The 23,676-nt window shown below is 41.7% G+C and overlaps 1 long non-coding RNA gene across 1 annotated transcript in view; it reads right to left on the reverse strand.

The window, feature by feature from the left end:
- Positions 1-985: 985 nt before the first annotated feature.
- Positions 986-23,676, reverse strand: part of LOC130311088 (uncharacterized) — a 46,604-nt gene continuing 23,913 nt past the window's right edge. Inside the window, exon 4 of the long non-coding RNA XR_008859532.1 lies at positions 986-1,179. This is a non-coding gene — a long non-coding RNA (uncharacterized LOC130311088). The remainder of the gene's footprint in view (positions 1,180-23,676) is intronic.

Here is a 23,676-nt window from a genome sequence, read left to right on the forward strand (position 1 = left end):
CTACAACTCCCAGCAAGCCCGGACAGCCGATGGCTGCCCGGGCTTGCTGGGAGTTGTAGTTTTGAAACCTCTGGAGGTCCGCATGTTGAAGGCCGCAGTGGTCTTCAACCTGCGGACCTCCGGAGGTTTCAAGACTACAACTCCCAGCAAGCCCGGACAGCCGATGGCTGCCCGGGCTTGCTGGGAGTTGTAGTTTTGAAACCTCTGGAGGTCCGCATGTTGAAGGCCGCAGTGGTCTTCAACCTGCGGACCTCCGGAGGTTTCAAAACTACAACTCCCAGCAAGCCCGGACAGCCGATGGCTGCCCGGGCTTGCTGGGAGTTGTAGTTTTGAAACCTCTGGAGGTCCGCAGGTTGAAGACCACTGAGGGCGAATGATGAGAAGAGGATGATGAAGGGGGGGGGGGTGTGGGGATGATGAAGGGGGGTGGGGATGATGAAGGGGGGGGGTGTGGGATGATGACAAGGGGATGATGAAGGGGGGATGTGTGGGATGATAAGGGGATGTGTGGGATGATGACAAGGGGATGATGAAGGGGGGATGTGTGGGATGATGACAAGGGGATGATGAAGGGGGGATGTGTGGGATGATGACAAGGGGATGATGAAGGGGGGATGTGTGGGATGATGACAAGGGGATGATGAAGGGGGGATGTGTGGGATGATAAGGGGATGTGTGGGATGATGACAAGGGGATGATGAAGGGGGGATGTGTGGGATGATGACAAGGGGATGATGAGGATGTTAATGACGGGTCTGGATGATGACAGGGGGGGATGAGGTATTTCCCACCCTAGGCTTATACTCGAGTCAATAACTTTTCCTGGGATTTTGGGTTGAAATTAGGGGTCTCGGCTTATACTCGGGTCGGCTTATACTCGAGTATATACGGTATATCAAAGAACATTTATTAAAAACATAGAGTCAAGGAAATAATAAAATAAAATGAACTAAATGGAAAATAAAATAAAGGAATTGGGCTAAAGCAGAAGGAAATTCCTAGGGCGGAAGGGAAATGTGTCTATATACTCACTGGCTCAATACCAGTCCACAAACAAAAGAAAGTATACAAAAAAAATATAAAAAGTACTATATCACATTATGTAATGAAGAAAAATATATTTTCTGTCTTGAGTCCGATTCAGGGTTCGTTCAATTTGCCACCGATCCACATTCTTCACTAGAAAAAATAAACAAAATATCTATTAATAAAGATCACAAAGCGCTACCATAAGCAAGGGGGAAAAAAGACATGGGCAGCATATCATTATATGTCCAAAGATTTATAGATCCAGTATGTAACCGAAAAATCAACATTGAGTCCCCTAGGCTTCAGGGATTGAAGCTCATAGATCCATTTGAGCTCCCTCTTTTTAAGGATGCTGATCCGGTCTCCCCGCTCTTTAAAGGGGGGAACATGACCCAGTAAGGTAAATTTCAAATCTCTCTATAAATGTTGGGCCTCTACAAAATGTTTTGCAACCGGTAGGTCAGTACGACGCTTCCAGATACGGTACCAATTATGGTTCATCCGAGTCTTGAAGTCCCATGTGGTCTCCCCCACATAAAGGAGACTACCTGGGCACATCAAGACGTAGATTACATAGTCGGATGTGCATGTCAAATAATGGTTGATTTTATAGCTCTTGCCAGAGTGTGGATGAACAAAGTACCTACCCCTGACCGACAAGTACCTCTGCAACGACAACTTCAGAAAAATTTCAGATTTGACCAATCTATCTTTTAAAGGGGTATTCCAGGCCAAAACTTTTTTTTATATATCAACTGGCTCCGGAAAGTTAAACAGATTTGTAAATAAAATTACTTCGATTAAAAAATCTTAATCCTTGCAATAATTATTAGCTTCTGAAGTTGAGTTGTTTTTTTTCTGTCTAACTGATTTCTGATGACTCACGTCCCGGGAGCTGTGCAGTTCCTATGGGGATATTCTCCCATCATACACAGCTCCCGGAACGTGACATCATCATTGAGCAGTTAGACAGAAAACTTCAGAAGCTAATAACTATTGGAAGGATTAAGATTTTTTAATAGAAGTAATTTACAAATCTGTATAACTTTCCTGAGCCAGTTAATATATAAAAAAAAGTTTTTGCCTGGAATACCCCTTTAATTTAGAAGATCTATGATACGATAGTAATGGATGTTCATTGAACTCATCTATATCCGGAAAGCAGTTTAAAAAAAAAATATATATATTCCAGTGCTTATTTAAAGCTCCACCAATTACCTTAGCGTGAGAGCAAAAGGTTGATACAAAGGGAATGCGTGTTTTGGAGTCACGTTTACTTTGAGGATGTAAGAGTTTGGTCCTGTCTAAAGACATGACCTGCAATTTCTCTTTATGAAGGAGAGGAAGAGGATATCCTCGCTGTTTGAAATTATGGATCATGCGGTCTAGTGTAATCGAGAGCTTATCATCTGATTCCACGATGTGTCTCGCCTGAAGCATTTGACTGCCCGGGAGAGAGCGCATCATTGGTCACGGATGACAGCTATCAAAATGTAAAATGAAGTTGCAATCTGTCTCTTTGACAATTCAGTGGTTAAACGATTTTCAGTGATAGAATATATTTTCAGTGATATATATATATATATATATATATATATATATATATATATATACATATTCTTCTTACTTCCTGTTAGCCCAGCACGTCACACGCCTCGGCTGGTAATAGGCTGAAGCTCCGTGTGACGTGCCGGGCTAACAGGAAGTAAGAAGAATACAGCCCGGGGACCGAACACCTGTATCAGAGTGTACCGGAGCTCCGGGGGCTCTTTGGCAGGTAAGAGAAAGTTTGTTTTCTTTTATTTTGCAGCCCGGACGGGATAAAATGAGAAAAATGCGCACTGGACTACTCCTTTAATCAATCAATCATAAAAGGAGGGGATAAAAAAAAAATAAACTCACTAGATGTCTATAACTGCACTCCATAGCCACATTAGCGTGGGGTATATTCAAGTGTGCATGCGCGCACTCACTACGGCGCTATGCATGACAGAGAACCACACTCAGCCAATCGGTTAGTGCGTGTATCGGTTGTCATGGTATCAACCTCCCCACACATAGTTTCCTGCGCACAGAGACGCCTCTCTGGTATGCGCTGGTGCTCTGTGTCCGAACTCCCACAATGGACATATTTACTGAGGGCAAGACGGTGGGCAAATAAAAAGCAAACAAATGAAGAATAATACAAAGAACATAAATAAAAACATAAATGATCAAATGTGAAAAAGAATAAATTAAACCAACATTATGAAATAACAATGAAAAATGAATAATAAACAAACATGTAAAATTAAAAAAATTAAAAAGACTATATAAAGGCACGCTCATATAGAGCCCTGGAGAACAACCTTCCCAGGCTATTTTTGTGATGCTGATGAACAGCTATTTAATTGTGGCCCCATATGGACAAGGCTGTCCCCCAGAATAACCCTTTTGTCTCCGGGAGGCAACGTCCTCGGGGGCAGGAGACACGCCAATCATATAACATGACTGGATGTGTACCTCCACCCTCCAGTCCCGCAACTGGACCCTCACGGTCCTGCATATATACTATCCCCAGTATTTCACTGGATACACACATGGGTTGAAATAAAAAAAATAATAAAAATAAACAAATATAAAAATTTTAAAAATAAATGAACAAATAAAGAATGAAAAACTGAAACTAATATGAATTTTTAACTGTCCTCTCCTCATAGCCCATATTGTGTACCAGGAGTTTCTATACTTAATAGCATGGTCTCTGTTACACACATATGCCAGAAAATTATTGATGTAAAATATGTATTTTTAGTAAACAAAAACAAATATACACTCAACAAATAACAGTTGTTAAAACCATCTGGTGAGCGTCCATACTGCATTCCACCTCCAAGCATCGACAAAAAAAGAGAAAAAGAACAAATTATTAAATCTTGATCACTTCTGTACATATGTCATACCACTGAAGTTAATACATATAACCCCAGAAAATATGTTATCATCATTTAACAATTCATTATCCTATTTTAGATTTTAAACTCCACACTGAGACCATGAGCTCTCAATGTACTCAACATAAAAATCAATTTCAATTCACATTTTTTCAAACAAGATTGTCTATCTCTCAATAGAGCCCTACTCAATGGAGGAATATGATCTAAGATGATGAATCTCAAATCCTTCTCAGAGTGTCCAAGCTCCGTAAAGTGCTTGGACACCGGAAGTTACGGCCAGACACTATAGGTCTGCCAGGAGGATTCCTCGAATCCTTATGAACTTTTGGCAACAGGTATAATAATGGAGTAGCCGGAAACAAAACTATTAGGAACTTCCTTGTCTCTTCATCTATTAGACCTTCACTAAATCCATGATCGACCACTGTTTCAATCTTACTCTCAATGGCCGGTCTGGGATCACTAGAGACACACATATATACCTCAGTGTCATTCAATTGACGTTCTGCTTCTTTGAGGTACTGACCCCTGTCCATGACCACGATTGAACCTCCTTTATCAGTGGGTTTGATAATCAATTCATGGTCAAAGACAAGGTCAGACACCATGCGTATTTCTTCTGTTGTGACATTAGGATGTTTAACCCCTTAAGGACTACGGACGTATGAGTACGTCCCTGCGCCCTTGGTTTTAAGGACCAGGGACGTACTTATATGTCCCAGCGAATTTCGCATCCCGCCGACCTCGGAGCCCCTCAGGAGCCGTTACAATAGGGAGAGCAGTGTATAGGGACAGGTAGGACTAATAAAGTAAAAAAAGTAAAAAAAAAAGTAAACAAAATAAGAAAAGAAAAGTACCCCCCCCCCCCGACCCCCTAATAGGTCCCCAAGGGTCCTATTAGGGTCTGATCCCTGACCCTGGGTCCTATTAGGGGATCAGGGAGCTGCGTGCGCAACCCTTTTTTTTTGGCCGTAGCGTTTCCCCCCCCCCCCAATTATAACACACCGTTATATATAAAGTAGTACACCAAGCACCACATACACACTTCCCTGCCCCCCCCCCCCGCACACGTGTTATTACATTTGTGGCTCTTCACAGGGCTGAAGTGAATCCGGATTGACACGGCTGGCTTCACTGATCTGGACTTTTTAAAGTTTTTTTTCAGTGACAGGCTGGTCAATCTAATGGTGGAGCAAACGAACTTGTACGCCCAGCAGTTCATTGCCCACCACCCAGATTCCTTTTTGGCCAGGTCCAATGAATGGCGCGCCATTGATGCAGCGGAAATTAGGACATTTTGGGGCCTCTCGCTGCATATGGGCCTGGACAAAAAACCAAGTGCTCGTCATTACTGGAGCGGGGACGTCCTCTACCAGACCCCGCTTTACAGTATGGCGATGACACGGAGGCAGTTCGAGGCTATTCGGAAATGCCTGCATCATGTAGATAATGTGGCATGTCCGCCCCGAGGTGATCCCGCCTATGACCGGCTTTACAAAGTGAGGCTGGTCATCGATCACTTTGGGGCCAAAATTTTTGGAGGCCTACGTACCGCTCAGGGACCTCTCGGTAGATGAGTCTCTCATCAGTTTTAAGGGGAGACTCATCTTCCGCCATTATATTCCCTCGAAGCGGGCGCGGTATGGCGTGAAGCTCTATAAACTCTGCGAGAGTACCTCCGGGTACACTTGCAGGTTTAGAGTATATGAGGGACGAGATTCCCGTATTGAACCCCTAGATTGTTCCCCCACTCTGGGTGTTAGCGGGAAAATCGTTTGAGACCTTATGCACCCATTGCTGGATAAGGGTTACCACGTGTATGTGGACAACTTTTATACCAGCATCCCTCTCTTCACATCCCTTGCCGCCAGATCCACGTCCGCTTGTGGGACCGTGCCGAAAAAACAGAGAGGCCTCCCTCTAAATTTGGTCAAGACGCCTATTCCCAAGGGTGAGTCCCGTGCCCTCACCCATGATAACCTGTTGTTTTGGGAAGTATAAGGATAAGAGGGATGTCCTTATACTCACCACTATTCATGGGAATGGCAGCACCCCTGTCCCTGTGCGAGGTACCGTCGGACCGGTCCTCAAGCCCGATTGTATTCTGGACTACAATCGGTATATGGGGGGAGTTGATCTCTCAGATCAAGTCCTTAAGTCATATAACGCCATGTGGAAAACACGGGCATGGTACAAAAAAGTTGCGGTCTACTTGATACAGGTTGCCATGTACAACGCTTTTGTACTATCCCAGTACGCTGGCAACACAGGGACATTCCTCCAATACCAAGAAGAAGTCCTAAGGTTCCTGATCTTTGGCGACCGGGAAAGATCAGGCCGGACTTCCCAAGGGTCTGGAGTTATAGGCGCCAGGATCGTCCCCGGCCAGCACTTTCCAGGTGTGATTCCCCCCCCCACTGGAAAGAAGGGACGAAATCAGAAAAATGCAGAGTGTGTTTCAGGAAGGGGATGGGCAAGGACACCACATATCAATGCGACACTTGCCCAGATAATCCGGGCCTCTGCATAGGCTGCTTCAGGGAGTATCACACTTCCATGGAGCACTAAATTTTCCCTTTTCATGAGAATTTTCCATAATTTGACCAATGTACAAAGTCCAGAGTACATTCCAAAATGTAACCCCCATAAAATCACTAAATTGCCCCAAAAAACCTGAAAAAAAAACCCAAAACCTGATAAGACCTCTGGCGGTGTTGTTTAAAAAATGGGTCATAGGTCACTGAGTCACTATCATCGGGGACTTTTTATGTTGCCTCAAATGCGCAGCGCTCTCTCTCCACCTGAGCGGGTGCGCATTTGAGGCAACAGGTTAGGGACGGCCACACACATCACATTCCCAGAATGATGACTCAGAGCATAGGGTTTGGGCCGGCATATTTTTTTTAGTTTTGGCTATGCTCTGGGTCATCATTCTGGGAACATATCCTGTTTTATTATGTTTTATAATTTCCTGGCCCATTGTACCCCATATTACGGGCCTCTGTACCCCACCTGTCTACCCCAGTTGTCGGCCCGTTGTCCCCCATAGTGTTCCCCTATTTTAGGGCTCAGTGCTCCCCCCTTTAGCGCTCCTTGAGGGGGGGTCACATATCCTGGCTCCATATCAAGCTAAAGGTCCCTGACTGCGCTCCCACTCAAGCAAGACCTGCTGTGCACCCGCCAAGCCTAAATCATCAAAAAATAAGGTATGTCCTTACTCCAAAGAAATGTATTTACAAATTGTGGGGTGTCTTTTCTGCTATTAACCCTTGTAAAAATTTAAAATTTTGGGGGAAACATACATTTTAGTGATTTTTTTTTTCTACATATGCAAAAGTGGTGAAACCCCTGTGGGGTATTAAAGGGGTACTCCGGTGAAAACCTTTTTTCTTTTAAATCAACTGGTGGCAGAAAGTTAAACATATTTGTAAATTACTTCTATTAAAAAATCTTAATCCTTCCTGTACTTATTAGCTGCTGAATACTACAGAGGAAATTCTTTTCTTTTTGGAATGCTCTCGGATGACATCACGAGCACAGTTCTCTCCGCTGACATTATTATAATAATAATAACACTTTATTTATTGTTGTCCTTAGTGGGATTTGAACCCAAGTCCCCAGCACTGCAAGGCAGCAGTGCTAACCACTGAGCCACCATGCTGCCCTTAGCATACATCTGCTATGCATGGTTGCTAAAATGGACAGATATGTCAGCAGAGAGCACTGTGCTCGTGATGTCATCAGTGTTCCAAAAAGAAAGGAATTTCCTCTGTAGCATTCAGCAGCTAATAAGTACTGGAAGGATTAAGATTTTTTAATAGAAGTAATTTACAAATATGTTTAACTTTCTGCCACCAGTTGATTTAAAAGAAAAAAGGTTTTCCCCGGAGTACCCCTTTAAGGCTTACTTTACCCCTTGTTACATTCCTCAAGGGGTCTAGTTTCCAAAATGGTATGACATGTGGGGGGTATTTTGCTCTTCCTGGACATAGGGGCTTCCTAAATGTGACATGTCCCCCCATTTCAGCAAAGTTTGCAAATGTGACTCCTTCTCTTCTGAGCATTGTAGTTCGCCCGTAGTGCACTTGACGTCCACTTATGGGGTACCTCCAAACTCAGAAGAGATGGGGTTACAAATTTTGGGGGGTCTTTTCTACTATTAACCCTTGCAACAATGTGAAATTTGTGGGGAAACCCACATTTTAGTGAAAAAATAATATTTTTTTTTACATATGCAAAAGTCGTGAAATCCCTGTGGGGTATTAAGGTTCACTTTACCCCTTGTTACATTCCCCAAGGGGTCTAGTTTCCAAAATATAATGCCATGTGTTTTTTTTTTTTGCTGTCCTGGCACCATAGGGGCTTCCTAAATGCGGCATGCCCCCAGAGCAAAATTTGCTTCCAAAAAGCCAAATGTGACTACTCTGCTTCTGAGACCTGTAGTGCGCCAGCAGAGCACTTTTCACCCCCATATGGGGTGTTTTCTGAATCGGGAGAAATTGGGCTTCAAATTTTGGGGGGTATTTTCTGCTTTAACCCTTTGTAAAAATGTTAAATGTTTGGGAAACCAAGCATTTTCGGTAAAATGTTGTATTTTTTTTTTACATATGCAAAAGTTGTGAAACCCCTGTGGGGTATTAACGTTCACTTTACAGCTTGTTACGTTCCCCAAGGTGTCTAGTTTCCAAAATATAATGCCATGTGGTTTTTTTTTTTTTGCTGTCCTGGCACCATAGGGGCTTCCTAAATGTGGCATGCCCCCAGAGCAAAATTTGCTTCCAAAAAGCCAAATGTGACTACTCCTCTTCTGAGACCTGTAGTGCGCCAACAGAGCATTTTTCACCCCCACATAGGGTGTTTTCTGAATCGGGAGAAATTGTGCTTCAAATTTTGGGGGGTATTTTCTGCTTTAACCCTTTGTAAAAATGTTAAATGTTTGGGAAACCAAGCATTTTCGGTAAAATGTTGTATTTTTTTTTTACATATGCAAAAGTCATGAAACACCTGTGGGGTATTAAGGCTCACTTTACCCCTTGTTACATTCCCCAAGGGGTCTAGTTTCCAAAATATAATGCCATGTGTTTTTTTTTTTTTTTTTGCTGTTTTGGCACCCTAGGGGCTTCCTAAATGTGACATGCCCCCCAAAAACCATTTCAGAAACATTTTCTCTCCAAAATCCCCTTGTTGCTCCTTCCCTTCTGAGCCCTCTACTGCACCCACCGAACACTTTACATAGACATATGAGGTATGTGCTTACTCAAGAGAAATTGGGCTACAAATACCAGTAAAAATTTTCTCCTTTTACTCCTTGCAAAAATTCAAAAATTGGGTCTACAAGAACATGCGAGTGTAAAAAAAGAAGATTTTGAATTTTCTCCTTCACTTTGCTGCTATTCCTGTGAAACACCTAAAGGGTTAAAACACTTACTGTATGTCATTTTGAATACTTTGGGGGGTGTAGTTTTTATAATGGGGACATTTATGGGGTATTTCTAATATGAAGACCCTTCATATCCACTTCAAAACTGAACTGGTCACTGAAAAATAGTGAGTTTGAAAAGTTTGTGAAAAATTTGAAAATTGCTGCTGAACTTTGAAGCCCTCTGGTGTCTTCCAAAAGTAAAAACACGTTAATTTTATGATGCAAACATAAAGTAGACATATTGTATATGTGATCCAAAAAAAAAATTATTTGGAATATCCATTTTCCTTACAAACAGAGAGCTTCAAAGTTAGAAAAATGCAAAATTTTCATTTTTTTCATCAAATTTTTGGATTTTTCACCATGAAATGATGCAAGTTGCCACAAAATTTTACCACTGTGTTAAAGTAGAATATGTCACGAAAAAACAATCTCGGAATCAGAATGATAACTAAAAGCATTCCAGAGTTATTAATGTTTAAAGTGACAGTGGTCAGATGTGCAAAAAACGCTCTGGTCCTAAGGTGTAAAATGGCCTGGTCCTTAAGAGGTTAAGTTCATCTCATTTCATTTTTAGCTTCATAAACTCACGTTTAACACAATGGCATGCGCGTTCACCACCGGTTGGAAATCACTGGGATTTTTAAGACCAAAGTCACAGAGTTGGAGGTTCTGGTGTCCTGTGTATCAGTAGACACCCGATCTTCTCTGGAAAAAAAACACACTTTACATTTTCTTAAAAACTTTAACGGTGCCGCGTTATTAACCCTTTAGATGCAGCATTCAAAGTGGATCGCCAAGTCTAAAGTGAAAGCTAATCAGTGCCGGTTAGCTCAGTGGGCTGTTCGGGACTGCCGTGGCGAAATCGGGGCATCCCGAACAGCTGGAGGACACGAGGGGGGTCATCTACCTTCCTCCTTCGTGTCCGATCGCCGAATGACTGCTCCGTGCCTGAGATCCAGATCAGTGTGTGCAGTGTTTTAGCCCCCTCCAAGCAAGAAAAATGTGTACCTGGTGAGTGATGGTACAATCTGGGGTCTGAATTAATTTTAGCATCTGAGTCTGGAGTCTTTATTTCGTTGGGGGTATTAATCTGGGCCTGTATTACATTGGTGGTCAGTCTGAGTCTGAATCACATTGGCATTCTTAGTCCAGAGTCTGTATTACATTGTTGGTCTGAGTCCAAGCTCTGAATTAATTTTGAGGGGATAAGCCTTTGGTTTAAATTCATTTTGTGGGTGGGAGTCTGACAGTCTAAATTAACTTTGGATGTCCAAGTCATAGTCTAATTTTGGGGGTCTAAATATAGGGTCTGAATTCCATTTAGGGTCTGAGTTACGGATTTAAACACATTTTTGTGGTTGAATCTAGGGACTACCATGCATTCAAACTTTTATTATGTTACGTGTCTAAATGTCATTTATTCTGTACGCATATATGTGTAATTCCCCTTGCTTATGTTTTTTACTTGGTGGTGGGGAGGATCCACCACATACTTTATGCTGCTTGTAATTGGGCAGGGTTTGTAATAAAAAAACCCTGAAGAAGTGTTACTGTGGGTGGTGTGAAATTTTATTTTATCTTTCTGGCAGCTAAGATTGCCATTGCTATGAGTTGGAAAACTCAATCTATTCCTTTGCATTTGGTCAAGTTCAAATTGATTGGATTATGGCAAATAATGATTCCACCAGCCTCCTTACAGATTTGCGAAAAGCCTTTTATGCTACTTGGCAGTCCTGGATTACATGTTTAGATGACACTCTTTAACCTTCTAATATTAGTCACCTACCAGTTATATATAGGGTTCCCCATTCCCACCTTCCCCCCTTTGCATTTTTTTGTCTCCCCTTGTACCTATGTTTACTATTTGTATTCCCAGCAACCCCGGGAGACTCATGTCTTCATACACTTACCATCACATAGACCTACATTGTAAGTGTGACTCGCTTAGCATGCTCTACTCCTGGATAGTTCTAGCTATGGGTCGCGGTCAGAACACTCAGACCCCAACCGACCAAAACTTTTAACAATGCCCATGTAATGTGTAGGATTGTAACTTCCAAGCCAGTTGTCCCCTTAAAAATGAAGTTGACTTAAAGGGGTACTCCTCTGCTCAGTGTTTGGAACAAACTGTTCCGAATGCTGGAGCCGGCAGCTCGTGACGTCATAGTCCAGCCCCCTTATGATGTCACGCCACGCCCCCTCAATCCAAGTCTATGGGAGACTTGCATAGACTTGCATTGAGGGGGCGGGCGTGACGTCATGAGGGGCGGGGCTATGATCTCACGATCTCCAGGCACCGGCTCCAGTGTTCGGAACAGTTTGTTCCAAACACTGAGCAGTGGAGTACTCCTTTAAGTTTCAGCAAAATGCTTTCCAGACTGTGTTTTCACTGCACAATTCGTTTTGCAGAGAGATAACTAGTAGAACCCCTTCATCTTGCCAAGGGCTAACCCCCTACTCTGATTTGCTTACATGACAGGTCCACCATTAAACTATTCTGAGAGATACCCTTTATTTACACACATTTTGTGCATGTCTACTTTTGTTAGCTTGGTAGATGTGTAATTTCACAAACAGTGAAAATGGTTTTACATATATATATATATATATATATATATATGTTACTAATGTATCTGGATCCACTGGAGGATTCTCTGATACTTCGCTGGGCCATTCCGGCCTTGTTCTTAGCACAATTTCTTAGAACTCTTGCTAAACTTTAGTATTCATGGCAATAGTTTGTAATTTTACCATCCATGGGCCTTCAATGTTAGATGTTAGTACCGGAGCAGCGATATGTCTGCAGCAACCTGGTACATGAAATATGAAGGTGAACTTTACTGCACTGGGTTATTTTCCTCCCTTGATCCATCTTGTTGCAGAATGGCCTACAAGTACAACTGTTGTTATATTTCTTTAGTAAATGTGGCAGACATCTAAAATCTGGCTTCTCTTAGCCACCATGGGCCAGACTAAGAACCACCGGAGAGACATATTCTTTGGAACAAGTAATTCCAGACACTGTTGCATAACAGTCAAGCACTCCAGCACACATCACTTTATCCCATCATAGAATATTCGGAGTCCTTATTTTACATCACAAATTCTCTTTATAGTTCTATTCACCTTTTTCCTTCCATTTGGAAAATTCATATGCTCAGTGACCACAAACGTTCGAAAAGACTTATAAAACGCCGGTTTTAGAGGAGGAATTCGGAGAAACACACTGTGTGGTCCCCAAGCACTCCTACAAATGACTCATCACACCTGTGCAGTTTATTCTAAGAGTGATGTCTGAAATATCCAACTCAATTCTCCTTTATCATTCCTTTGCTTTCTTGGCTAACCCCCCCCTAAACCTTGGAAACTCCATCAGCCATATCTGAGAGTGAAGAGCAGACAGAATGCTCAATACCATTGTTTTTTTAACTTTTACTCTAGTTGCCAGATCATTTCGGATATAATACAGGTGCAGTAAAAAAGTTAAGCTCTGATTCTATTTTCAAATATCTTGCAAAGGCAATAGTCTCCTTGTCTAATATGTGTTTTAGTACAATCCAGGGATAGATCCTTGACCTTAAAGGGGTACTCCGGTGGAAAACAATCTTATTAAAATCTTTTTTAAATCAACTGGTGCCAGAAAGTTAAATAGATTTGTAAATTTCTTCTATTTAAAAATCTTAATCCTTCCAGTACTTTTCAGCTGTTGTATACTACAGAGGAAGTTCTTTTCTTTTTGAATTTCTTTTCTGTCTGACCACAGGTGCTGCTGACACCTCTGTCCATGTCAGGGAATTTCTGGTGCAGGAGCAAATCCCTATCCTGCTCGTATAGTATAGAAGGGAAAACTAGAAAAAAATATTATTATTATTTTGTAACCATTTGGGGACACAGGGTATACAGGTACGCCCTGCATCCCGAGTCCATAAGGACCCAGGGCGTACAGGTACGCCCGTGGGAATTTCGGTCCTCGACGCTAGCTCAGCGGGTACCAGATCAGGATGTCTGCTGAAATCATTCAGCAGGGATCAAGTGCCAATGCCTGGGGGGATCCTGACACAATTCAGACTGGCAATCTGCGGCGATTCCGGTCATATGGGTCTCCGGTGACCCAGAAAATAAGGGGGATCGGGGAGGTCCAAGACAGCATGAAGGGATAGGAGTCAGGTGGCAGGGATGCCAATAGCAGATCGGGGGCGGGGAGGTTAAAGTTTGGTTTCCCCGCTCTGCCCACCCACAGTAATGGGGTAAGAGTGGGGGGAACTGTCCTGCAAGCGGCGCTGGAGGTCCCTTACTCAGAGCGTACGGTGATCGTTGGAGGGCGATCCTCCTCTGCAAGCGGCGGTGATCCTGCAACTGAGCGGTGAGTTGTTGCCCAGCAACATTTGGAGGGCCACTGTTTGGAGACCACTATACTATGGTCTCTAAACTGTAGCCCTCCAGATGTTGCAAAACGACAAAAACCCAGCATGCCCAGACAGCAAACTGCTGGGTGGGCATGCTGGGATTTGTCGTTTTGCAACATTTGGAGGGCTACAGTTTAGAGAGCACTGTAGAGTGTTCTCTAAACTGTGGCCCTCTAGATTTGCACTGTGCGGTGGTCTCTAAACTGTGGTCCTTCAAATGTTGCATAACTATAACTCCCAGTATGCCCAAACAGCAAATAGCTGTCTCGGCATGCTGGGAGTTGTAGTTGCATGCCTCCAGCTGTTGCATAACTACAACTCCCAGCATGCCCTTTGGCGATCAGTACATGCTGCGAGTTGTAGTTTTGCAACAGCTGGAGGCACACTGGTTGGAAAATACAGAGGTTGGTAACAAAACCTAACTCAAGGTTTTCCAACCAGTGTGCCTTCAGCTGTTGCAAACTACAACTCCAAGCATGCAAGGCGTTGTAGTTTTGCAACAGCTGGAGGTTTGCCCCCCCCTCCCCATGTGAATGTACTGGGTACATTCACATAGGGAGGGGTTTACATTGAGTTTCCTTCTTCAAGTTTGAGCTGCGGCAAATTTTCTGCCACAGCTCAAACTCCTAGCGGGAAACTCCCTGTAAACCCTGCCCGTGGGAACGTACCCTAAAAACACTACACAAAACAAAACAAAGGGTCAAACACTACAAATACATATACCCTTACACTGTCCCCCCCCTCCCCCCCCCCCAATAAAAATGAAAAACGTATCATAAGGCAGTGTTTCAAAAATGGAGCCTCCAGCTGTTGCAAAACAACAACAAGAAGGACTGTCCAGGCATGCTGGGAGTTTAGCAACAGCTGGAGGCTCCCTGTTTGGGAATCACTAGTAGAATATTTTTGGTAGCGAAGGCAAGTGTAACGCTTGCATCGGAGTACGTCCCTATGCAAATCCCAAACTTAGCCCACAAATACGCATGGCGCTCTCTCACCTGAGCCCTGTCGTATTTCAAGGCAACAGTTTAGGGCCACATATGGGGTATTTCTGTACTCGGGAGAAATTGCGTTACAAATTTTGGGGGACTTTTTCTCCTTTTTCCCCTTATGAAAAGGAAAATTTGGGGGGCTACACCAGCCTGTTAGTGTAAAAAAATAAAAAAAATTACACTAACATGCTGCTGTTGCCCCATACTTTTCATTTTCACAAGAGGTGAAAGGAAAAAAAGACCCCCAAAATTTGTAGACTTCTCCTGAGTCTGAAAATACCCCATATGTGGACGTAAAATGCTTTGCGGGCTCACAAGGCTCAGGAGTGAGAGCGCACTATGTACATTTGAGGCTTAAATTGGTGATTTGCACAGGGGTGGCTGATTTTACAGCGGTTCTGACATACATTTAAAAAAATAAATATCCACATGTGACCCCATTTTGGAAACTACACCCCTCACAGAACATAACAAGGGGTATAGTGAGCCTTAACACCCCACAGGTGTGTTTTGACTAAAATGCTGGTGATACCCTACATTTTTCATTTTCACAAGGGAAAAAAGCCCCCCAAAATTTGTAACCCAATTTCTTCTGAGTATATAAATACCCCATATGTGGATGTAAAGTACTATACAGGCATACTACAGGGCTCAGAAGAGAAGGAGCACAATTGGGCTTTTGGAGAGAGAATTTGTCCGGAATTGGAGGCCACGTGTGTTTACAAAGCCCCCATGGTGCCAGAACAGTGGACCCCCCCACATGTGACCCCATTTTGGAAACTACACCCCTCATGGAATGTAATAAGGGGTAGAGTGAGCATTTACACCCCCTGGTGTCTGACAGATTTTTGGAACAGTGGTCTGTGAAAATGAGATTTTTTTTTTATCATTTACACAGCCCACTGTTCAAAAGATCTGTCAAAAGCCAGTGGGGTGTAAATGCTCACTGTACCCCTTATTACATTTCATGAGGAGTGCAGTTTCTAAAATGGGGTTCACATGTGGGGGGGGGGTCCACTGTTGTGGCACCAAGTGGGCTTTGTAAATTCCAAACAAATTCTCTCTCCAAAAGCTCAATGGCACTTTACATCCACATATGGGGTATTTCCATACTCAGAAGAAATGGTGTTACAAATTTTGGGGGGCATTTTCTCCTATTAACCCTTGTGAAAATGAAAAATTTGGGGTAACACCAGCATTTTAGTGAAAAATTGTTTTTTACATTTTCATGTGCTATTTTAGGAAAATGTCGTCAAACACCTGTGGGGTGTTAAGGCTCACTGTACCACTTGTTACGCTCCTTGAGGGTTGTAGTTTCCAAAAAAGTATGCCATGTGGTTTTTTTTTTTCTTTGCTGTTCTGGCACCCTAGGGACTTCCTAAATTTTAACATGCCCCCAAAAACCATTTCAGCAAAATTTGCTTTCCAAAAGCCAAATGTGACTCCTCTTCTGAGCATTGTAGTGCACCAGCAGAGCACTTGATGTCCACACTTGGGGTATTTCCATACTCAATGGGGTTCCAAATTTTGGGGGACATTTTCTCCTAATACCCCTTGTAAAAATGTAAAATTTGGGGAAAAACTTGCATTTTAGTTGAAAAAAAAAACTTTTTCATTTACACATCCGACTTTAACGAAAAGTCGTCAAACACCTGTGGGGTGTTAAGGCTTACTGTACCCCTTGTTATGTTCAGTGAGGGGTATAGTTAGAAAATAGTATGCCATGTGGGGTGTTTTTTGCTCTTATGGCACCATAGGGAATTCCTAAATGTGACATGCCCCCGAACAACCATTTCAGCAAAATTTGCTTTCCAAAAGCCAAATGTGACTCCTTCTCTTCTGAGTATTGTAGTGCACCAGCAGAGCACTTGACATCCACATATGGAATATTTCCATACTCAGAAGAAATGGGGTTACACATTTTGGGGGGAATTTTCTCCTATTACCCCTTGTAAAAATTGGAAAAAAAAAATCACTTTAGTGTTTTTTTTTTTAAATTTACACATCCGACTTTAACGAAAAGTCGTCAAACACCTGTGGTGTGTAAAGACTCACTATACCCCTTGTTATGTTCCTTGAGGGGTGTAGTCTCCAAAATAGTATGCAATGTTTTTTTTTTTTTTGCTGTTCTGGCACAATAGGGGCTTCCTAAATGCAACACGCCCCCCAAAAACCATTTCAGCAAAATTCGCTCTCCAAAATCCCATTTTCGCTCCTTCTCTTCTGTGTCAGTTAGTGCACTCGCAGAGCACTTTACATCCACACATGAGGTATTTTCTTACTCAAGAGAAATTGAGTTACAAATTTTGGAGGGATTTCTCTCCTTTTACCTCTTGTAAAAATTAAAAATAAATGGCTCAACAAGAACATACGAGTGTAAAAAATAAAGATTTTGAATTTTCTCCTTCACTTTGCTGCTGTTCCTGTGAAACACCTAAAAGGTTAACACACTTTCTTAATGTCATTTTAAATACTTTGAGGGGTGCAATTTCTATAATGGGGTCATTTATGGGGTCATTTATGGGGTATTTCTCACAGAAAGGCCCCTCAAATCCACTTCAAACTTAACTGGTCCCTGAAAAATTCAGATTTAGAATTTTTCGTGAAAATGTTGTAAATTGCTGCTATACTTTGAAGTCCTCTAATGTCGTCAAAAAGTTAAAACATGTCAACTTTATCATGTCAACATAAAGTAGACATATTTTTTATTATTTATTTGAAATGTCCATTTTCCTTACAAGCAGAAAGTTTCAAAGTTAGAAAAATGCAAAATGTTCATGAAATTTTGGGATTTTTCACCAAGAAAGGAAGCAAGTAACGGTGAAAACGTACCACTATGTTAAAGAAGAATATGTCCCGAAAAACTATCTCAAAATCAGAATAAAAGGTAAAAGCATCCCAGATTTATTAATGCATAAAGTGACAGTGGTCAGAATTGCAAAAAAGGGCTGAGTCCTTAAAGTGAAAATGGGCTGAGTCCCTATGGGGTTAAATATGGTAACATAAAAACTTTTAAACAATAGGGGCGTGACATTTATTCATCTTGCCCCACATGATGGATGGTGGGGGTAAAGTGGGCATTGCTTCACTATCGTAGTTTATCCCTTGTGGGCCACACAGAAACCAGTGACCTATACAAATCATATAAAGTAGGAAGAGCAGTCTCACTTCCTCTTGCTCCTGCATGTACTCTTCTTCTGTAGTTCCCCCTCTAGTGATGATAGGAGTGACTGGAGTAAAGACTTTGACTTTGAGTTTTTAATGTCTCTTTTTATTTTTACTTTAAATATTTTAAGAACTTAAAGGGGTACTCTGCCCCTAGATATCTTGTTGCCATGCCCCCTCCCAAAGGCTTGCATTGAGTAGGCTGGGCCGTGACATCACGAGAGGGAGGGGTCATGGCGTCCCGATACTCCGGCCTCTGTATCGCCCGTCATCAGTTACAGAAGTTCGCTCTGTGCAGCAGATGACACAGGGTGCTGCAGGAGAGATCGTGGGGGTTCCCAGCGGCGGATAGGGGATAAGATGTCTAGGGGAGGAGTACCCCTTTAATTTAGAAACACAGCCCTTCAGCATTTTATGGGCACTTTCCTCTGCTGCACTAGAAGAGAGCGCTCAAAGTGTACTAACATTTTTTTTCTTGTCTTTTAGATTCCAAAATGCAGTGGACTACTTCAGATTAATTGGATTTCGGTGATGGACAGATTTTTTTATTTTATTTTTTTAAATAAAATGGTCATCGAGGGCTGTGGGGGGTGTTTTTTTTCTATGACATTTTTATTCAATGTCATTTAGGCTGCTAATGTTTGGCTGGTTTCTGAGATGCAAATTTATAAAGGGGGAGATAATATTCTGCTTGAGTGGGTAGGAGAAGCATTGCTCAAAATGCTGGACCGTGCCTCCAGTGCTCAGGAAATTAGATTTGCATATTTGGATACATACAGATTGCACAGGAATGGTGCAAGTGATTTTTTAAACAATAAATCAATTTTAAACAGCATCAGCCGGACTATTTACCTGTATATTCAGGTTGGTGCAAATGCTGCTGCTGTTAGTTTCCCTTTAATAATGTGTACCTTAAATATCCATGTTACGGATCAACAGAAGCTTAGTCGGGAGGGTGGAGTAATGGGATAAGATTGTAGTAATTTCCCAAAGCAGAAACACTATCACACAATAATCCAAAGTTAGAAGAATTGTCCAGCGCTGGGTTTGCAGGTAAAAGCTTGCTTTTATTTAGAAAATCCGACAGAAACACCTAACAGAGGACAATGTCTGACGCGTTTCGCACCTGGGTGCTTAATCGTAGGTCTACGATTAAGCACCCAGGTGTGAAACGCGTCAGACATTGTCCTCTGTTAGGTGTTTCTGTCGGATTTTCTAAATAAAAGCAAGCTTTTACCTGCAAACCCAGCGCTGGACAATTCTTCTTTCTACTATTGTACAAAGCCAAGGGCGGGACCGGCGGGACCGGCGTGTCCTTGTGCAGGTGCTCCGGATTTGTTTGAAGGGGTGAGCGGCATTACTTGTTGCTTTCTTAATAATCCAAAGTTATGTAATTTTTATTGAATAATTCACACTTTTATTTATAAAAAAAAAACAAGTAAAAATATATGGCACCAGTAACTACTTCTATGATTTATATGACATGGTAAGATGTAATAAATTATAAAAGAGATAATATCATATGGTCCATGCTATGCCAGGGTATTGCACTCTATGTATGCATAATAAAGTAAGCAGACACTATAGCAGCATATAAAAGCTGTAAACACACAAAATAGCAGCATAAATAAATAATATGGGGTGCACAAATATTGCACCCAATGCATATACAATGTGGTAAACAGATACTATAGCAGCATATACATATTGTAAACAAGCATCTATAGCAGCATATTATAACAGCATATGTGAACAAACATCATAGCAGCATAAATAAAAGTCCCAGCATTCATGAAATAAGCCTTACCAGACATTTAACCCCGAAATATGTTTCACTGCCATAAGCTTCCTCAGAGAAGAATAAAATCACAGTATATATTATATTATTAACCATGTCGCTAAATTTTATATTCAAGAAAATACATTTATATCTTGACGTTCATTGAGGCTGAGAGGGACAAGCGCACCAGTTCTGAGTATCAATGTTGTCTCACATTGTAGTAGCATTTGATGGCGATCACCTCTATATTGGGGTACTTCAACTCTCTGTTAACCCAAAAATCTCATACATATGGGAGTCACACATATGCTTGATTAACCTAGGTGACCCTACTTTTGTCCGTAGAGAACAGACATGGTCTTTGAAACGTTTAAATAGTAGCCAGATAGTTTTGCCAATATAGAAACGGTGACACTTACAAATGATAGCGTACACTACGTATGGGGTCTGGCACATAACAAAATCCCTAATTAACAATTCTATCTGCCCCAAACGAATGAACTGTACCTCCAAAAGGCTGTCACAACAATGGCAACTCCCACATTTGTGGTTGCCCTTAGGGATAGCATCACATAACCAGTTTCCGGGGGTAGAGGTAGCCAACCTACCTCAAACTAATGTGTCCCTGAGGTTTTTGCACCGACAGAAAGACACCAAAGGATTCAATTGAGCTCTCACATTAAGGATAGGGTCATCATTTCCTAAGTGCCAGTTTTTTTTTTGAATAGCAGATTTTATCCAATAATTCATAGGGCTGTGTCTAAAGATAAAAGAAAAACAGTCTTTCTTACAGTTCCTGTTAGATTTGTAAAGAAGATGTTGTCTGTTCCTATGTTTAGCTTTGGTCCATGCTTGCTTAATGAGTGGGGCAGGGTATCCGCGTTCTTCTAGTTTTTTTACTCAATGTACTCACCAGTTGGTCAAAAGATGTGCCATCATTATTAATGAGTCGTAAGCGTACAAATTGTCTGTAAGGTAAAGATTCTTTGATATATGTAGGATGATAGCTGTCATGATGTAATAGTGCATTGGTGGCCGTGGGTTTAGAATAAATTGTGGTATGAATGTTGGTACCAGTGAGTGGTCCAATGATTCCCCCTGCTCCTGGTCTTTACTATTTTCCAGTGGCGCTCTCTGGTTTTCTATTCCCAGCCGCATCCTGTTCACATGGCAAATGGCATCATGGATGATTCTAGATTTTTGCTGAATTGAACAAAAGCCAGAATACCAAAACCAATATTATAATCTGCCACTGGGAAAAGGTGGTCGGTGCACCCCCTTAGGGATCTGCTACCTGAATTAAGATACTCATCTCGCCTTGTGGCAGATGTAGCCGTGACTTGCGTGGCCTAATGTCTCCTCACAACCACATTTCTATCTCAGGTTACTAACCTATCTTACAGAATAATATAAAATGGTATAATATATAATAGTTGACTTAAAGTTAAAGGTCTCCAGCTGTTAACAAATACAGTAAGAGCCTTAAACAGAAGGTGTTTGCTATAAAATACCATTGACTCACAAAACCAAGGAATTAGGTTTTTAATACTCAGGTAAGGTATTGTAAGTGTAGACGTTAAAGTGATTCCATATGAGTCCCATTGGGCCAACTATAAACATAGAAACCGCTGATATTATAGATACAGCCACATGTATATAGCTATTTATCCGCAGGTGTATCAATCTTATTAGCTCCCTGCTGACAATATATGTTTCATTCAGCACTACATGTATTTTTGATTATATTCCCTATATACTGTACCTCCAGCATGATACAACTGTCCATTGCATATAATGGGTTATTGGATAGAACGGCCCGATATATAACTGTTGAGTAAATATAACTGCCCGTCATACAATTATATGATTGTTCACTGGATATGACTGCCCGTTATATAACTGTTTACTGGATATAGTCATATAATTGTTCACTGGATATGATTGCCCACTGTGGATATCTACCGCAGTCAAATATGTTAGAGTGCCCACTTTGTGTCTCCAGCGCTGCAGAATAAGCTAACTTGCCCACTATCCATATTATACAGTATTTTACTGGATATGTTTGCCGGTTATATGATTAATTATTTATTGGATATGTTCACCCACTGTGGATCGCCAGTGCAGTTAGTGTGCCCACTGTGCATCTCCAGAGCTGCAGAATATGCTAATTTACAGCCCACTGTGTCTCTCATGCTCTGCAGAATATGCCAATTTGTCCACCACGCATCTCCAGCGCTGCCATATTTGCTGACCAGCCCGCTGTGTATCCCCAGCACTGCCAAAAATGCTAATCTGCCCATTGTATGTCGCTAACATGCCATAGACTCTCCGGTGTCCCGCTTACTTAATAAGTACCATCCTCAAGTTGGCTTAATTTGTATGTATAAGTAGATGTTAAACAGATACTAAAAAGAAAACAAAAATAAAAAACAAATAAAAATAAAGAAAAATATGGGTACAATGCGGTATAGCTTAAATAGGTGCAATAATCTGCTTGTAATAATAATTGAAAATAAAAAAAATATATTTAATATTTTCATTCAATATTACAAGCAGATTATTGCACCTATTATAAGCTTTACCTCATTGTAATCAATATTATAAGAAGATTATTACACCTAGATTAAAGTACACCTCATTGTATGCATATTTTCTTTTTTTTTTCTTTTTATATATACATATTAACCCAAGTTGAGGACAGTAATTATTTCCCTTTGTCTATAAAAAGAATATAAGGGTCATTTATGTAGTACTGTATGTAGAAAAGCTACTAAAACTATGTGTGCTCCAACCCATTTTGTGAAAAATTCCAATATGTAACTTTCCCCTTGACAATATTGTCTTTTTCCCTATTGTAAATCTTTATCTGGAATGTGTATTTAAATATACTGCAACACAGATTCCTAATGCACCTGGTTTTACAGGGTTAGTGGAAACATCTATTTTACAGAATGCTTGAGGTGGTTTTCTAGTCTGAGTAAAAATTCCCGTCATCCCCCTTTTTTTTTTTAAGGTTTTACACCTTGAGACACAATTTTAATGAGCAATACCTTCCCTCTAAAGAGACTTCTTCTGTTTCCCTAAATACATTGAGCAGAACTGAGCTGTGAGATAGCCAAAAAAATAATACACTGTACAAAAAAAGGTCTAAAAATAACAAGTCTAAGAAATGTGGGCAAGAACATATATTGACCATATCAGTGAAGGAGATATGCAGCGGAAAAAAAACGTATCCCCTATCCGCAGGACTGTTGGGGCCAAAGCCCCAACACCTCCAGCCCCCCCCCCCCCTCCCTGATCTCCCGTATGGGGTCCCGGCTCTGCTCCTCTAGCTTGCGTGTTTCACCCAGCATGGAAGCTGGTCGAAACACACCCCCTCTTTTCATCTCTTTGGGAGAGGTGGAGACACAGTATTCATGTGTCTCTGCCTCTCCCATAGTGATGAATGGAGGTGGCGTATTTCGACCAGCTTCCATGCTGGGTGTGAAACGTCATTACAGGAACAGAGCCGGGGCCGAACTGGCCCCATACAGGAGATCACGGGGTGTTCTAACTGGGGGGGGGGGGGGGGTCAGACACTTATCCCCTATACTGCGGATAGGAGATATCGCCTTTAATTGTAGAGTAGAAAAGTTGCGGTACTCACCTTTTTGACTATAATGGCCATACTCAAGAGAATGATAATCCCCTCCATTTGATTTCTAATACAGTATCATGACATTAGTCACAGGATGCCCTTAATCCCTAACTGATGTGAGTTAGACACTGGTTGTTTAGGGCATAAAGGCAGCAGGGACAAGTGCTTATCCACACTGCCAGTATGAATGTCTTTAGAACTATTTTATAGTTTTGTGCTGTTTTTCTCTTGTAAACTTAACTGTATGTTCTCCAGACATGTTGGCTGTAGTAGATCTCATATAACTACTTCTTATGTCTCCAAATCATA

The sequence above is a fragment of the Hyla sarda genome, chromosome 1 (assembly GCF_029499605.1).
Source record: "Hyla sarda isolate aHylSar1 chromosome 1, aHylSar1.hap1, whole genome shotgun sequence".
Classification (NCBI taxonomy): Eukaryota; Metazoa; Chordata; class Amphibia; order Anura; family Hylidae; genus Hyla; species Hyla sarda.